This window comes from Capsicum annuum, chromosome 10, assembly GCF_002878395.1.
Source record: "Capsicum annuum cultivar UCD-10X-F1 chromosome 10, UCD10Xv1.1, whole genome shotgun sequence".
NCBI classification, from domain to species: domain Eukaryota; kingdom Viridiplantae; phylum Streptophyta; class Magnoliopsida; order Solanales; family Solanaceae; genus Capsicum; species Capsicum annuum.
The window spans coordinates 72,708,663-72,715,951 of record NC_061120.1 but is presented as its reverse complement, the minus strand read 5'-3'; positions in this window follow the sequence as shown (position 1 = coordinate 72,715,951).

Below are 7,289 nucleotides of genomic sequence, written 5' to 3'. Positions count from 1 at the left end.
TAATTCAGGTTTCTACATTATTCAGTATTTTATGCAGTATACAGGTAGAGATATCAGTCATGGGTTAACCTGTAGTTTTTTGGGGTCATGAGCACCATGTAGCATTCCAGGTATCAGATTTGGGGCGTTACATAGGTAGACTTTGTTAGATCTATTTGAAATTCATATGGTGAATTTTGATATTATTCTAGAGATAGATACACTCTTTTTATGTATCCTTAGATTGTCTGAATCGTAAGTTTCCTTTAAGTTCTCCGGTGAACTAGTTATATAGTAGGAGAGTGGTTTCCTAGCTCCTAGGGGTGGTTTACTTCCTATCGTAGAGCTTAGAGGTAAATCTCTGAAGGTTGTCTTTATTATTTGATTTGGGTTAAAGATTTAAACTCGGATGGTCCTTCTTTTTATTTAGTTCTTGTAATAAATAAGTCTCCTGAGGTCTTTCCAAAAGATCTTCCTGGTGTTTCTCCAGATAGGGAAATAGAGTTTGGTATTGACTTAGTTTCGGACACCATTCTAATATCTATTCCTCTTTGTAGAATGACTCCGGCTATGTTGATGAAACTCAAGAAGCAACTTAAGGATCTTCTGGATAAGGGGTTTATTCATTCTAGTAAATCCCCGTAGGGTGAATTGGTGCTATTGGGGAACAAAAATGATGGTTACCTGTGGATGTGCATTGATTATCGACAATTTAATAAGGTAACGATCAAGAACAAGTATCCTCTTCCAAGGATAAATGACTTGTTTGATCAGTTACAAGGTGCTAAGTTCTTTTCTAAGATAGATATTCGGTCTAGGTATCATACTCTTAAGATTAGGATGTAGGATATACCTAAGATGGCTTTTTGCACTCAGTATAGGCACTTTGAATTCTTGTTGATGCCATTTAGTTTGACTAATGCCCCAATGGCATTTATGGCCTAGATTAACATAGTTTTCAGACAATTCTTGGATCTTTCTATTATTGCATTATTGATGACATTCTGGTTTATTCCAAAAGAGAGGTGGATTATGCTAATTACCTCCATGTGGTGTTGTAGACCTTAAAGGAACAATAGTTATATGCCAAGTTATATAATTGTGAGTTTTGGTTAAACGTTGTGGCTTTTTTTGATCATATTATTTCTAGCAAGGGTATTATAATGGATTCGCAAAAGGAGGCTTTGGTAAAATATTGCAAAGACCTACGACTCCAACCGATATTTAGAGCTTTTTAGGCTTGGTTGGATATTATCGGTGGTTTGTGGAGAGCTATTCGACGATAACTTCTCCTTTGACTAAGTTGACTAAATAAAAGGTGAAGGTTTTTTTGTCGAATGCTTGTGAGGGGAGTTTTTAGTAGTTAAAAGATAAGCTAACTTTGGATCCAATATTTACATTGACCAAGAGTAGTAAGGGGTTTTTTGGTTTATTGTGATGCATCCTGGGTGGGACTTGGTTGTGTTTTGATGCAACATGGGAAGGTGATTGCCTATGCTTCCAGGAAGTTGAAGCTGCATGAGAGGAATTATCCTACTCATGATTTGGAGCTGTTGGCGATCGTTTTGGCTTTGAAAATCTTGTAGCATTATCTGTATGGAGTGCATGGAAACATTTTTTGATCATAAAAGTCTACAGTACATGTTCACTTAGAAAGAACTAAATCTCATGCAAAGGATATGGTTGGGCCTTCTTAAAAACTATGAAATAAGTCTCAACTATCACCCAGTCAAGGCTAACATGGTTGTTGATGCTCTTAGCAGGTTATCAGTAAGGAGTTTGGCTCATGTAGAGGACAGAAAGTAGGAATTGGTGAAAGATATTCACTGCCTGGTAAATCTTAGAGTTTATTATTTGGAATTTGAGGATAGTGGGGTGATGGTACAAGAACTAGATAATTGTCTCTTGGTGCTGAGGTTAAGAAGAAGTAAGTGCTCGATCCTATATTGATGAAAATCAAGAGTAATGCGGATATGCAAAAGGTAATAGTGTTTGATATAAGTAGCGATGGTACTTTAAGGTATCGAGAGAGGTTGTGCATTCCTGATGTTGACAGGTTGTAATAAAGGATCTTGGCTGAGGAACATGAATTGCACTATATTGTACATCCAAGATCGATGAAGATGTATCATTATCTCAAGAAGATGTATTGGTGAAATGGTATAGAAAGGGAGGTGGTTGATTTTATCACCAAGTTCTTGGAGCATAAACAACTTAAGGTTGCGCACATGAGACCTGGTGGGTTGTATCAAAATATTGTTTTTCCCAAATGGAAATATGATGTAATCAATATGGACTTTGTTATAGATATTCCTCGGTCTCAAAATCAATATGATTTGATTTGGGTCTTCATGGATTGGATGACAAATTTTTATCACTTTTATCCAGTGAGGACTGCCTTTTCAGTAGAGAATTATGTGAAGTTATATCTTTAGAAGATTGAAAAGTTGCATGGGGTACTTATTTCGATTATCTCTGATCGTGGTATGCTATTTTCATCTAATATTTGACGGTCTTTTAAGAAGGTATTGGGTACTAAGTTGAGTCTAAGTACTTTTTTTCATCCTTAGATTGATGGGCAAGTTGCAAGAACTATTCAGATATTAGAGGATATGCTTTGGGCATATGTGGTTGATTATGGTTGCAGTTGACTGGAGCAACTACCTTTGGTAGAGTTTTCCTTACAACCATAGCTATCATTTTAGTATTGGTATGGCCCCTTTTTCAGCTTTGTATAGTAGGAGGTATAGATCTCTTATTGGTTGGTACGAGCTAGGTAAGGCAGATACGTTTGGTCTCGACTTGGTTTATCGGGCTTTAAAGAAGGTGGGGGTGATTTGATATAGGCTTAAGGATGCCCAAAGTCATCCTAAGTCCTACGTGGATGTAAGGCATAGAGACTTGAAGTTTGAGGTTTGGGATAAGGTATTCCTTAAGGTTTATCCCACGAAGGGTGTAATACGGTTGGGCAAAAATAGGAAGCTCTATCTATGGTATATTGGTCCTTATGTGGTTTTGCATAGGGTTGGAAATATTGCTTATGAATTTGAGTTGACTTCAATTTTGAACTCCATTCATTTGGTTTATCATGTCTGGGTGTTGAGGAAGTATCTTGGTCAACCTTCTTCTATTGTTTCTTCAAAGGGATTAGGTATCTTAGACTCTTTATATTATGAAGAGGTCGCGGTGGAGATCATGGACAGGAAGGTTTATCGGTTGTGAACTAAGGATGTGGCTTTGGTTAAGGCTCTTTGGCGGAACCATAAGGTGGAAAAAGCTACATGGGAAGCAGAGGAGGACATGAAGTCCAAGTATCAGCATCGGTTTTTTTCTCTTGGGATTCACGTGGAAGGTATGTGTCTTCAACAAACTTTTATTTTCAAAGTTTTTTCAAGAAAAGATTCGTAATACCCCGTACTTTTTCCTAGCTTCAAATCGTCTCAAGAATGTTAGAAATTTACTTTAAAAGATGAATCCATTTTTGTACACGTGGAATTTTTGAGATTTTCACTTTTTTATCATGTGGGAAATATAATTAGCTTTCCAACGATACCAATTTTGTCAAAATCTGGTATCGGAGTAAAAAGCTATGGACATTTTACTCAAAGCTTTCAGAATCTCCCAGGTGCGATGGCCAGGTTGATGGACCGTTGACCTAGCGATGGACCGTCACCTTGACCATTAGAGCCAAGATAGTGAGTAACCTTCTGGATAAGGTACGACGGACAGGTTGACTGACCGTCGAACTTGCGATGGACCGTCACCTAAGCTATCGCTACTTAGGAATTGAGTTCCTATCCTGGTCCTCCTATGACGGTTAAAATGATGGACCATCGAGCTAGCGATGAACGTTCGCACGAACTATCACACATCCTGTTCAGTTATTTTAAAACCATTTTTAAAAGGGAATTTGGGTATTTTTTCCATCCGATTTGACCCCTAATTATACCCGACCATAGCTCATAAGTTCATTATTCTTCTACAACAACAAAATAGGGTTTCTCCCAACGATCAATCCCCAAGAACAAGAAACCCTACGTGCTTAATTCTAAGCTAAAAATTGAAGTTGTCCTCCACAGATCTACAAGAAATCACTCACCCAGGTATGCATAATGTTCATTCATGGACTCCTTTCATCCATGAAGCCCAAGAATCTCTTTTCAAAGGTCAAGTGTATGGATTTTTATAAATTTCATGTTAGGTTTGTTTTGTTCATGTTGATACTGACCAATTTAATTCTATTCCATATTTAGTGATAAATCGTAAGTGGAATTGATTATTATCGGTGTAGTTTCATGTTAATCCATGATTAAACCCTTCAATGGTGAAATTAGAGTTGAATCATGATGTTTACTTGTTGTGTGATGTTGTCTACATCTACCATGCTCACCATGTGTTTGATTAAATGCCTATGTGAAGAAAAAGCGCCATACTAGTATGATAGTATGAAATCCCCATTTATGTACAAGTTTATGCATATCAATTATTTGATGAAATGCCTTAATAAATGAATTAGGGAATGCGATGTTGGTCATGTATTCAAGAAAGTCATGCTTTGTTAGTTTCTTTCTATTGAGTCTTGGGGGAACTTATACCTAACAATTTAGCTATATGCCTAGGGCCTATGCCATGTTTTCAAGATACTAATTGAATGATATGAATGTGAGAATACATATATGAATATGTAACTGTAACTGAGATTATGATAGGACTGAATACTAGGTTCTGACTACTGAGTCTACTGATAACATGGATTTACAGATATCTGAGTTTACTGATAGTGGGATACTGAATACTGAGGGAATGATACTATATTATGGATACATGAATAACTATTTTTTGACAGTTTTGATTATGAAGAATTGGTTTGGTTGACTGTATTTGACAGTCCTGAAGCTTAATACTGATAACATAAGTTTTGTATAACTAGTATACTAATATTGAGTGACTGTATCTGACAGTTTAAGTTTTGATGGAACTAGTTAAGTTTCGTACTATACTGAGTGACTATATTTGACAGTCCTGAAATCTGTAGAACTATCTGAGTTCTATTACTGAGATTAAGACTGAGACTAAAATTGAGATGGTGAGAGGTAATCATCTAACCGATATGTCCCAGAACTGAACTGCTGGGATCTAACTTGTAACACCAGCTGAAAGAGTGTCAATATCGTGCCATAGGTATAGATAAGTTATGAGGTAACCCTCTCTGATAAGAAGCTCTTCCATCAACCCTCCTGTAGGGATAACCCCAAACAAGATACATTAGAAACCCTATGCATAGAGGTACATCTCAACCTACACTGGCTACGTTGTTATGGAATGCAAGGATTGTTTCTAAGGATCACACCCTCCACTGAATAATAGGTGAGTCCCCATTCTTGGGTTCACTCGGTGCTGAATCCTACTCCCAACTGAATAGACACTTAACTAATTAACTGAACTGAACTAATACTAATGGTATTGTTTAGCGAAGCTAAACTGAATTCAGTGAGTTCCATTGAATGACGGAATGCTACTTAGACATGATGACTGACTGAGATCACTGAGATTTTTGAGATTACTGAGATTACAAAATGGGAGTGGACTAATACTGAGTTTACTAATCATGGTTTGACTGAGAGTATCATAAAAACATGACATGGCTCTAGGCACATAGCTAAATTGTTGGGTACAACTACCCTCAGGACTTGATAGAATGAAATTGACAAGGCTTGACACTTTTGATCGCATGACCAATATCAACAATTCATAATTTCATGGTTGGGAATTTCATGAAGTACATCATTACCATAACGTTGTACATGGATAGTAATGCATATAAACATGGAATAATTTCATGCTTCTAATCTTATGAACATCCCATTAAGCAATCACAATGCATAGGTTTAGCATGGGAATCATCTTAATCAAATAGGTATAGTATAACGTAAGAGACATGACATAATCTTGACACATGGAAACTAGGTACTTGATCATTATTTATTAATAGGGGCATATTATCAAACACCTTCCTTGCACACATAGAGCATAGGTATGATCATCAATGTAATACCACATGGTTCCATAATTTAACTCAATTTCAAGAATTTCAACCCTATACTAACATAGTTTTATGAAACAAAATAAAGGTACAATCTTGGCAACCGAACAACAATAACAACATGAGCATAATCAATTCAAAATAAAAACATCATGACATATAGTTTAAAATAGGGTTCTTGAGCTTTATGGATGAAAGGAGTCAATGAATCAATACTGTGCGTACCTTAGATCTTGATTCTAAGAAGATTGATAGAGAGATTCTTGAATTTGAGTCTTGAATATAAATCCTCAATTAAAAACCCTAGCTTATTCTTGAGAGAAACTTTGAGAGAAAAGCTATATTTTGAATAAAATATTGCTGAATCAGGTATTATTGGGTTTATATAGGGTTGAAAAATTGATCCTTTTAACCCTTGGATGCGTCTTTAAATTCAGTGAAAATTTCCCAATTTGGACCAATGGTGCGATGCGACACTATCACGTCGTGTCTCTAAAAAGTGACAAATGGGAAATTGCATGGTGGTACGACGCAGATCCATCACATTTCCAATTTGTTTGCGACCTGGAAGATTAGAGAGACATGCCACTATCGCGGAGCAACACTAGAAATTGACAATTTTCATTTAAACTGGCTCCGCAACGCACTGATGAATCAAGTGATACACTGTCTCACTAAAAAGCTCTAACTTTTTGCTCGGGTCTCTTATTTGGGAGAATTTGATATTTATGGAAATCTTATTCAATTTTCTACATGATAAAAAGTGAAAATTTTGAAAATACCACATGTATAAAAGTGAATTCATCTTTGAAACAAGTTTTTAATATTTCTGGGATAATTTTAAGTTAGGTAGAAGTATGGGGTATTATAGATTCTCTCAGTCAAGCCATGTTCAGTAGAATTCAGTCAGTCTCATAACTTAGGAAAACTCCGTAACTTAAGTAAATATCAGTCAGTTATTAGTCTTAGTAATATTTTATCAGTCAACAAAACTCAGTTAACTCAGTCTAGTCAGTTTAATTAATCATGTCCAGCGTCTATTCAGATGGGAGTAGAAATTAGCACAGAGTGAACCCAAGGATAGGAACTCACCTATTATATAAGGGTATGATTCTTAGAAGAAATCCCTGTGTTCCAGAACTATGTAGCCAGTATAGGTTGAGACATCATAGCCTACTATATGATGGTATATGAAGTGGCTTAACCTGTTATATGAGATTTACCACCATTCTCACTAGAGTTACCTCTTATATGAGGGTCACTTACA